Source organism: Euprymna scolopes, chromosome 33, assembly GCF_053919585.1.
Source record: "Euprymna scolopes isolate OS-2025 chromosome 33, ASM5391958v1, whole genome shotgun sequence".
Lineage (NCBI taxonomy): Eukaryota > Metazoa > Mollusca > Cephalopoda > Sepiida > Sepiolidae > Euprymna > Euprymna scolopes.
Genome location: NC_136514.1, coordinates 59,641,108 through 59,652,309, shown reverse-complemented (window position 1 = coordinate 59,652,309; position 11,202 = coordinate 59,641,108). Strand labels below are relative to the sequence as shown.

General features: G+C 33.3%; 1 protein-coding gene across 1 annotated transcript in view; it reads left to right on the top strand.

Moving 5' to 3' along the window:
- The first annotated feature begins 1,836 nt into the window (after positions 1–1,836).
- LOC145258018 (uncharacterized) overlaps positions 1,837–11,202 on the top strand; it is a 30,358-nt gene continuing 20,992 nt past the window's right edge. The window contains exon 1 of the mRNA XM_080115742.1: positions 1,837–2,116. The gene's annotated coding sequence lies outside the window, so the exon portion shown is untranslated. The remainder of the gene's footprint in view (positions 2,117–11,202) is intronic.

The following is an 11,202-nucleotide window of genomic DNA, read 5'->3' as shown; positions in this document are numbered from 1 at the left end:
AACGCACCACTCGCATATGTAAACATACATGCATGTACATCCGCACACATTACTACATGTGCTTCTACACGTGCTCGTACACACAGAGAATACGCACGCATACGTTTATAGACGTACGTACACATACACCTGGAGACTGATGAACAGATGTAGGCCGATAAGTGGAAACTTCTGACCAAAAGTCTGGAAACTCTATTTATGAGATATAATATTTTTAAATGTTGCCCATTTTCAGCTACACATATTTGTGCTCTTTCTAAAACATTATCTATGACAGATTGCAGAATCTCCGAGTTGCGATTTAACTTTCTTTCAATTCTTGCAGGTTTTGGGGTTTGTTAACATAGACTCTTTCTTTATCGCTATCCTTTACATGAAAATACCGTCGATAAGCTCTTTGAGTCAAAACAATTTCACAACCCTGTAAATCTTATGAGATGACTGATCAATTTTTATGATTTCATGTTCAAATGAACAGCTACAGAAGGAATTGCAATACACCCTACTAAAGCCTAATTGTCACAGATGGTAAATCGCAAAAATGCAATCTAGACTTGAGGATACTTCAGAAGAACGATATCCAATAAAATTCTGTTTTAAATTTGGAAAGTAAATGGCACAGAAACGTATAGAATGCTTCAGACCCTTTTTAAACCATCTTGAATAAATCGAGCATCAGTTTTTTAGTGGCATCAGAAATTCAAGGAAGGCGAGAAGTCTTTGAGGGATAATGAAAGCTATGGAAGACGTAAGGAAGTCAAAACACCAGAGTTAATTGGCCAAATAAAGAATTTCATGGATAAGAACTGTCGTGAGACAATAAGTGCACAGATTGATGTAAGTGTGAAACTGTACAAACAATTATTTGCGATGAACTGAAGTTGCGGAAGATTTGTGTGAAGTTTGTTTCAAGGGTGAGCCATCCTTGTTACAGATTATTTGACCAAAATGGACATCTAGACAGTTCTTCACCCTCTCTATAGTTGAGACCTTGATCCCTGTGATTTTTTATTATTCCCTAAGCTCAAGGAAAACCTTAGAGGCTCTCTTTATGAAACGATTGGGAGGAAAGTGACGAGGGTCATTTACATGCTCACACAAGAGGACTTCCATGGAGCCTTTCAGAAGTTGTTGGAACGGTACAACGAGTGCATTGCAGCTGGGGGAGATTACTTCGAAGGGGACTAGAGTTTCATGTGTGTATTATCAGAAAAAAAGCCCATACGAAAACATTCTAGAAACGTATTGAAGGTACCTCGTGTGTATGTATATATATATATATATATATATATATATATATATATATATATATATATATATATATATATATATATAAGAACAAGTAGTTAATAAAACATGTTAAAAAACACTTTGAAAAGAGTTAAATACATTTAATTTTAAAAATGAAACACTAAATAAATTAATAGTCTTTAATCCTCGGAGTTATATATATATAATGTACCAACCAGGGATCGAACCCAAGACCCAAGAATCTGAAGACTTACATCTAAGCTCTGAAGGCGAAGAATATAACACAATTTTAATAGCTGTTAATTAATTGTTTTTGTTTTTTGTCTGTGATACATTTTACGATCGAAATGAACAACTTAAATGCTGATTGTGAATAATTTTCCCTCACCCAGGTGATGCCCTCAGATGGGGAGCGACCACACATATAAATGTGTGTGTGTGTATTAGCTACATGAAAGTGTTTGATCGTTATACAACTTATGAGTATGTGTGTGTGATTGCGTCTGTGGCCGCGTGTGTGCATTATAAGTAAGTATATACCTGCTCTTCTCTATATAATAAATTTAATATTAGAAAGAACTCATTAATCACAATTAAAGTATAGAAGTAGATCCAAATTGAAAACTTTGCAAAAACATTCACATAATGTCTCTTAACAAATCGATATTAATTTAGATGTTCATGAATATATTTAAAACACTTTCAATTACAGTGTAATTTTAACCGTATAAAATGATGTTTAGCGAATTTGCTATGCTGAAAACATACTCAGCGAACGTAAACCAAAATTAAAAATCGATATATATTCCATTTAAATTTACCTTTGTTCTTGGATTGCCGTCACTCTCATCGCCCGTCTTTTCAGGTAAACACGCCAATTCTTTCTTATTCAAGAATTTATTTCTTCTTTGTTCGTTTTGTTATTTATTATAAACTTATGAACATTTATAATGTACAGGCTGCGGCAGAGCAACTTGCTTATTTTGAATATTAATTAAAACACAAGTAATGCAGATATACATGTAATCCTTTGAACTGCAACTAGTATAATATTTAACGTTTATTTTTACTAGTTTTACAGATGATTTCATAAGATTGTGTTCATTCTTCTCTATACAGAGATAATCGAACTGAAGTTTCAGTCAACTCATTCCAGCATATCGATGGGTATGTTGGCGACACCTTTACGAATGTTGTTTTTCAGGTGAGTCAAGGTGTTAGGACGATCGTTGTAAACAATTGATTTCAGATATCCCCATAAAAAATAGTCATATGGTGATGAATCAGGGGACTGTACTGACTAATGTAGATCGACCCTCAGGGAGGTGAGGTGTCCTAGGAAGTTTTGCCGCAAAACAGTTATTGACGCAAGCACTGTGTTTGCCGTGGCACCGTCCTGCTGGAACCATGCATTTTCCACACCCATCTGGTTCAGTGTTGGCAAGAAACACTTATTGATCATGTTGCCATAATAGTCAGATGTCACTGATAATACCTGTTTGTTTTCTTAAAAAAAAACATGGGCCAATTATGCCAACTCGCGGTAGTGCACACCAAACAGTTACACGTGGTGCGTGTAGAGGACGTTGATGAAGTTCTCTGGGGTTTTCAGGACTCCAATAGCGCATGTTTTGCTTATTTACAGATCCCGAAAGATGGAAGTGAGCCTCATCACTGAAGAAAACAAGTGTGTCGTCAGGCAAACCCAAAAGCGCCTCACATGCATTTTCATAAGCAATAAAATCGCGTCGATTAAGTTCCTGCACCATAACCAACTTGTGGGAATGAAATTTTAATTCTTCTGGAGGAGTCGTCTCACAGAATGAGCAGACAACCCAAAATAAGATACGTGTTTGTTGGCAGACCGTCGGGGAGATCTCAAAACAGATTGCTTCACCGCCTCAATGTTTTGGGGTGACCTTGCTGTTCGTTTGAGGCCAGGTTTCTTTTTCTTTACATCACACGTTTCCCTGAAGTTGTTTACCCATGAAACAATCGACTGTTGACCAGGAAGACGACCATGGGAGGAAATATTGAAATGTCTCCGGAATGGATGTTGCGTTGCAACGACTGAGCGACCACTTGAAAAAAAATGGATCAACAGCGGAAGCGCGTTCTAACTTCACCCACTCCATGATGCTCACTGGGGTTCCTGAAAAATAAATAAAAAAATAAATAACGCACATTAAAAACAAAACTTAAACTGCCACCCTTTCAAATGAGCCCATCCTTACCATCCTTGGAGTAACCATCGCTTTAGGGCGCCAAATTTAAATAAGCAAATTGCTCTGCCCCGCCTTGTACTTTTATAATCTTAAACAATAGTTTACGATATTATAATATTAATTTTAAAGGAATCTTATATCTAGTTTTATTGTGAATGACGTGGTATAATGTTGTTTTTACATTGTGTCGCCCAACAGACGTGGAAGGCGTCTTTATTTTATTTACTTTTTAAATAAAAAAAACTAAATAAAATAAAAAAAAACTAAATAAAATGATTTTATTATTTCCGACATTTCAAAGTTTTCTAATTTCTCATTTAAATTCGATTCAAAATAAGTGTCTTCTAAAAGTGGGTGACCATCTTTTACTTTCCTTAAAATAGTTTCCTTCTTAATGATCCACTTTACCAGTGACCTCAGTCCAACTGGCAGCACACCCGAACTTAAATGTAAATAAAAACACTCTTTGTAAATTTTAAACCATTTTGGGGTTTATAAATGAAAATATAACGATGGGGGAGGGAATATCCCGGGGGCGTCATGAAATAAATACATAGACGCGTGCCTTCTCACTTGTGACGTGGGTACCGTCGCAAACGGACAAACCAATAAAACATAGGCTTTTCTTTCTGCTTTAGCAAAAGGCATTTCTTGGACATTTATAATACACAGGGTGTTGCAGAGCAACTTGCTTATTTGGAATATCAATTAAAACACAATTAATGCAGGTATGCATATAATTCTTTGAACTGCAACTAGTACAATATTTAAATTTAATTTTATCAGTTTTAAAGATATCAGTAAGATGGTGTCTATTGTTTTCTATACACTGAGTTTATCAAACTCTGAAGTTTCAGTCAACTCTTTCCAGCATATCAATGGGTATGTTTGGGACAGCTCGACGAATGTTGTTTTCAGGTTTCCAATGTCTGCTCCTTGTTTTTTCTAACTGTATATTTTATCTGCTATGAGATTAACAAAAACCCCATAAAAGTTTCTCGCTGCCACTGTGAGTCCATATGTCCATCTCACCTGGACGTTTTTCTTTCTCCCTTCGACCTCACGCCGGCAACAGCCAGCCATTTCATGCGTTCGATTTCATACGTCCATTTTCCTTGGTGCACACTTTGCTCCTCTTCCTTGGCAAAGTGGAGTATTTGTCTTTCATCTTTTGACGCAAACCCGCGCACACTTTCTAATTTGCATATATGCTTTTTTGGCTGCTGCTGCTGCTGCTGCTAACTAATATCTTCGCAAGCCAGCTATCCTAAGGCTCCTGTTAATATCTTTTACACGCGCATCTACGCGTTCTGTTACAGAAAAATAGTGTCATTCCTGATGTCTAACAAGCAAGATCTGCCGAACAGTCAGACTCCAACATACAAGTTTTTTTAAGTTCGCCGATTAAACTTTTAGGTTGTTGTGAAAGAACCCTGTTTGTTTCTTCGCGTTTACTCTGTTTAAGATTCTCGAAAAAGAATCATGAATAAACATTGTCGCGCGTGTGGTTTCATCTTTTTTAAGATTCTTGATTAAAAGTTGTGGATGACATAACTAATACATGTGATAATGTTTTTCAATTTCAAATACATTACTCCTTTGTTTTTTTTCAATAAAACTAAGAAATTCTATTTTAATGATATTTTTTTCACTCGAAAATATGAAAACTGGAAAATTCAACAAGGAACTAATACAATTTCAAAACACAATTCATAACATTTCTTGCTTTATTTAAACAAAAAGGGCATTCAAGTTTTGCTTTTGAAAACAGCAACAATTTTATTGATACATTTACTAAACATATTGATACAATTTGGTAATATTTTCATGGCCACAAAATTGCACTGTGTAACTAGAATTCCTTTTTCTCTTTTTTTTCTTTCTTTTTTCACCTTGTCTGTGTTAATAATTAATTTTTTCTTCTTTTTATGTGTGTGCAGTGAATCTTCGCGTCACAATTATTTTTTTTTCTTTTCTGTTTCCGTATCTCCTATTTAAAAAATCAATAATTTCTCTTTTTTTTCACACTAACATATTTTCCGTAGCCGATTACAACATATCGCCCGTTTTCTTAATTATACTTAAAACATATCTTCATGCGTGCTTTATTTGTCATTTTAGAATATTTCTTCTTACGTTTTTCTTGTCTATATATTTTTTCTTTCCGTCTAGTGTATGTTATTTTCGTCGTAGGACCTTTATTTTTTCGTTGCTCTGTTTTATTTTTATTTTTTTCAACGTTGTGTCTATTTTTTCTTTGTTTTTGTTTTGTTTTTTCAATTCTTTTTTTAACGTTATGTCCGTGGTAATTCAAACGATTTTTGTAAGAGGATCTCGTCACAAGCACCAAATCGACATATGTTATGCAATCGTACTAAACCGACTTATGTCGCGTGATCACTAAGCAGACTTATATTACGTGATCGAGGGGTTCATATATACGCTGTGTGATTGTGTGTAACGTGTTACTAATGTCTATAGTGGGCTTTTTCATTATCTAAACCATATGTTCTTGTTTGTCTATCTATCTATCTATCTATCTATTTATTTAACTATCTATCTATCTCCTTATACATATATATATATATATATATATATATATATATATATATATATATATATATATGCATAACTGTCTATTTCACGGTGCTTGATAGTTTCATCTAGGTGTGGATGCGTGTGTGTCAACATTATTACATAAACACATACATTTGACGACTACCTGTTTTTCTGCTGTCGTTTCTCTGAGAGTTCTTCAGTAAAATCTTGGGGAGAAGGATTCTGTGTAAAAATAGACGTTTCAAAGAGATACCAAGACGCCGTGTATTTTTCTATTTTTATTTCTCCCATATAGTCGACATTAGCTAAGGAGTGATCGACGATCTTTGCTTGGATGGTTTGTACTCCCACGTCTGAGACTTACGCCCTCTTTCGGGAGGAGACACCTTCCAGATCATCTTCTTCTGTTGATGTCCTCAATACAATTCAACTATTTTCTCAGCTAACCAGAAAACGTGACAACGATCCGTTACTTCCGATCAGCAGATCAAATATTTTCCAGTGCAACTTGATCGGTCACCGAGTTTGATGTATTTTGACATGTTTTGATAATATATCAAAACATAGTTCACATCTCTTGTTTACTTTTAGTTAGATAGACAGATAGATCGATAGATATATAGATAGATAAACAAATACAAAGATATATATATATATATATATATATATATATATATATATATATATATATATATATATATATATATATATATATATAGTGTTGTGGGGATATATAAACTTTATGCATGACGTCCATATAAACTTTATGCATTACGGTCTCAGGCGGGGATCTAATTCTGTAACCTTTTCTTTTGTAACTTTTCCGTTTTTCATGTAATACATGTTTAAACTGTTCTCCGTTGTTTTGTTCTTCTTTGTGGCTACTTGCGAGCTATAACAGATAGATAGATAGATAGATAGATAGATAGATAGATAGATAGATAGATAACAGCTAATTTCTCTTCTGTTCCACAACTATATAACAATTGGTTGCTAGTGTTGTTGATGACAAATGGTTCCAGCTTCTTTAAAACTCATCGCCGCCAGTACTGTGATCCCATAAGGGCCTGGAAGAAAGACACAACTCTGTAAGTAATTTAAATAAAATATATTGAACAAAAAAGTAAATACAACAAATAAAGAGTGTGGCTATACATCAGCCCGGCTATCACGAGTGCAATATTTGTCCATCACTTGTGTGCTAATACTGAGAACCATATTCTCCTGATCCTCATAATAATTGAATATATATATATGTATATATATATATATATATATATATATATATATATATATATATATATATATATATATATATATATAATGTAAATGTATGGTATTTATTACTAACCGATAATCTTAATAACCATTGGACCGATTGCTTTGACATTTTGGCATAGTATTTTTATCGTATCCAGGCGTGTTTTTATATATCTTTTTAATTATTACATGATACCTAATTTTTATTTAATGAATTAGTTGTTTTTTTTTGTCTTGTTTTTGTTTTGTTTTTTGTTTTTTGTAACGATGTTGCCATTTTATATATGGGGAAACATCAGCAGTTCTTCACTAGTCACGTGACATCGATAAAAGATGAAACTTTCACAACACAGTATCTCGTTTAATGTAAACAATTTGTTTAAAAAAACATGACGGTTAGAAGATCGGACACACGCAGCATTTTTTTTTAAATAAACATTCATTTATTTAAAGTTTCTCATTTTCAATATGAGTATATTAGAAACGTTTCACAAATTTTAAATGGGTGTGATTTAATTACGTGATTATTGAAAATGTAACTATGTGATTAAAATTTCATTTAAATTAACCATGAGTATTAGCAGCAAAGCAAGTATAATTCAAATGTAATTTGATATATATTTGTTCAGTGACTAATGAGATTCCTATTTAAGTCACCTAAATTATTTAGAATGAAATTAGTTTTGGGATTTATAATCAGATGTAAACATTATTTTTACTAAAAGAAAACATTAATACACTTAGTTATAACAAGTTTCATCGTGAAGTCACAATAAACTTACGTTGTATTAGAAACTGAGCGACCCCTACAAATCTTTAAATACTGAATTTTTTTTTGTTTGTTTTTTATTTTGTATAAAAAATGTAATTTTGAAATTATTTCTTGGGTGAGGGGGGGGGCATTTTTCTGTTTATCTGTTGACAAAAAAATAATTTGTAAATTTTCTTGAAAAAAAACTTTTCGTACTTTCACCTTACAATTTACGGTTTTCATAAGGAACATACATGTTTGCTCATAAATAAACTTCTATTTACAAACAAAAACGTTTACAGCCAATTTTCTTTTAAAAAAAATGTAAGTATTCTTGAAAAAACTTTCGCCTAACAATTTACGGTAAAAAAATTCATCTTTTCTTGGGGAAAACAACATTTGTTGATAAAAAAAAATCGCAAACAAAATAATAAAAGTAAATAGACAATACAAAATGAAACTTCTCTTGAAGAAAATGTATATATATATATATATATATATATATATTCTCAATTAAATATACAGAAGGTTTTTGTTATTTTTTGTATATATTGTATTTCTATTTATTTCCGTTTGTCTGTTTTGACATTCGTTTGCGTCTGTTACTTTTATCGGCTTAATTGACGAAAAATCCCGAAGATTCATGCCAAATTCTGCACGAGTACTAAAAATATATGCATATACGTTGTGTTTATTGGACCGATCGGCCGATAAAATGGGTGCTTCTTTATTACTGTAACGAAATACGACAGCTGAAAAGTTGATATTTAATTTTTTTTTTTTAAACAAATAAAAACATGATAACGACTTTTTGTTAATTTCAACATTAAGCAATGTTATCTACCCAATTGTCATGTCACAATTATTTAAGTCTTCCATGATTCAACGAAAAACTTATTTCGCCTATGTTTTTGTCACGTGACATGTGACGTAAACACATGGGATATTGCTAAAATGCCTAATTTCTTGAAAACTATTTTCTTCAATAATTAATTTCTACCTTATAATTTTTTCGTAAGTTTTGGATATTTTCATTACTACGACATGGCAATTCAGTAGATACTATTGATTTCGCTTGAAAATCTATATTTCGATTTACGAATTTCGCTAAAATAACGAAGAAGCACCAAAATGTTTACGAATCTTCTCATTAATTATATTTGAAAGCAATATTTTTTCTCCAAAATGTGCGAAAATAAGGATATTTATTCGAATAAAAAAACAACAGTTTGCTAAACTATTTTCTTTTTAAACTTATCCTACAATATTTTTAGATTCTTTTCTTCTTTCTTTCTTTCTTCCTTCTGAATTATCATCGGCCTCCCACTTACTTTGTTGGTTTATTCTTTAATTTTTCTTTTCTAATTTTTCTACCGATTTATTTAAACACAATACTTTCATACAAATAGAAAATCAGCAAATTTTTTTTAATTTACGAGGTTTTCCAGTGCGTGCTCACATACATGTCTATAGTAAAATTAAACCTCATGTTTTCCCTATCAACCTCAGGAAAGACGTGCAGTGAACTTGCATTGAATGATTTAAACGGATATACCATTTTAATATGAGATATTGCACTTCACAATTCGCTTGGTGTTTGCAATAACCATTAACAAGGCTCCGGGACAATTTTTACAGTTGCGTGACTTACATCTACACCCTGATCGCTTCTCACATAGACAATTACATTTTGCGTATTCTACAGTGGGAAAATCAGAAATCTCTACATCTGCACAGAAAAAGGAACGCCTCAAAATATTCACAAATATTGAAAACGTAAACATAAGAAACATACATTTTGTTTGTTTTTTTTTTGTTCAATTTAAACAAACTGAGCCACACCGCGCGTGGCCGTGTACAGTACATATATATATATATATATGATGGGACGATTCCAAAATTTTATCCGATTTCGATACAATACTGGTTCTGTTCTAAATTCCCGATTCAAATACAAGTACCGATTCTGATTCCGGTTATTATAAAATTTATTAACATATATTTAAAGATTCGATGCTTTTTAAAAATGTTCAAATGGCTATAACCTCTCGTATGATGTCTTCATATATTTTGCAAAACGTAAAAAATGCACTTGGGAGGAGGGCGTATATTACAAGTTTAGATCTAAATATTTTTATTCAATATCTTGTAATAGATCGCAAATTGTGAAATAAGATTTGTTTGTGTTTTTTGTTTTTTTACACAGAAATCACTCGGAGGCCACTCCATGGTAAGGATTAATGGGTATACAATAGTCAATGTGATTACAGCGTTTTTAATATATGTAATGTGATTTTTGTAAGTTGGATTACATAGGGAGACGGTTCTACAAGAACTTATTTACATTTGGCTTGAAGACACTCAGTTTGTAGTCAGCTGGGAAGCATGCCAACGGAAGAGAGTTCCACAAGCGTGTAGTTCTAAGAAAGAAGCTCTGCTTGTGGAATCTACATTTAGGTTTAGGCACAGATAAAGAGTGTGGGAAACTATTGCTAGTGGTTCTGGCTAGATGAGTATTTTTCGTTAAAGTTTGGCGAGGGGGGCCATAGATTGAAGCTCAGAGGAGCACCTGCCATGAAAATAACGATAAAGCAGAGAAAGGCTCGCAACGTCTTTTCTGTGGGAAAGAGGTTGCAGAGAAGAGAAAATTGCATCCCCCCACTAAGCTACGAAGTCTATTTTGAACTCTGTCAAGGTAGGATAAGCTGCTTTTAGCATCTACAGTCCAAATATGGCAACAGGGTTCCATCGTTGGTCGTACCTGGCCTCTATATAGGTAGGGAATTGCATCAGGGGTGAGATATTTGCTGGAGCAGTAAAAGAATCCTACCATTTTCCCAGCGACCTTGGCAACGGATTTGATATACGTGTTCCATTTCAGATCGGAGTCAAGGTCATACCCAGAAGCTTATCAAAATATGAAGCCTCCCCAAGACGAGAGCCATTCATTTCAATTGATGACAGATGGGCATCAGAGTGTTAAGGGTGTAAGGATAAAAGCTTGGTTTTAGTTGCGTTAAAAGTAGCCAATCACTTCTTTCCTCATTGTACCACGCGCTCAAGATCAGAGGAGAGAGAATCAGAGAGAACTTGATAGTTTACGGTCTTTGATGTGATACCATAGATGGTGGTGTTGTCAGCATAAATGTCTACGAA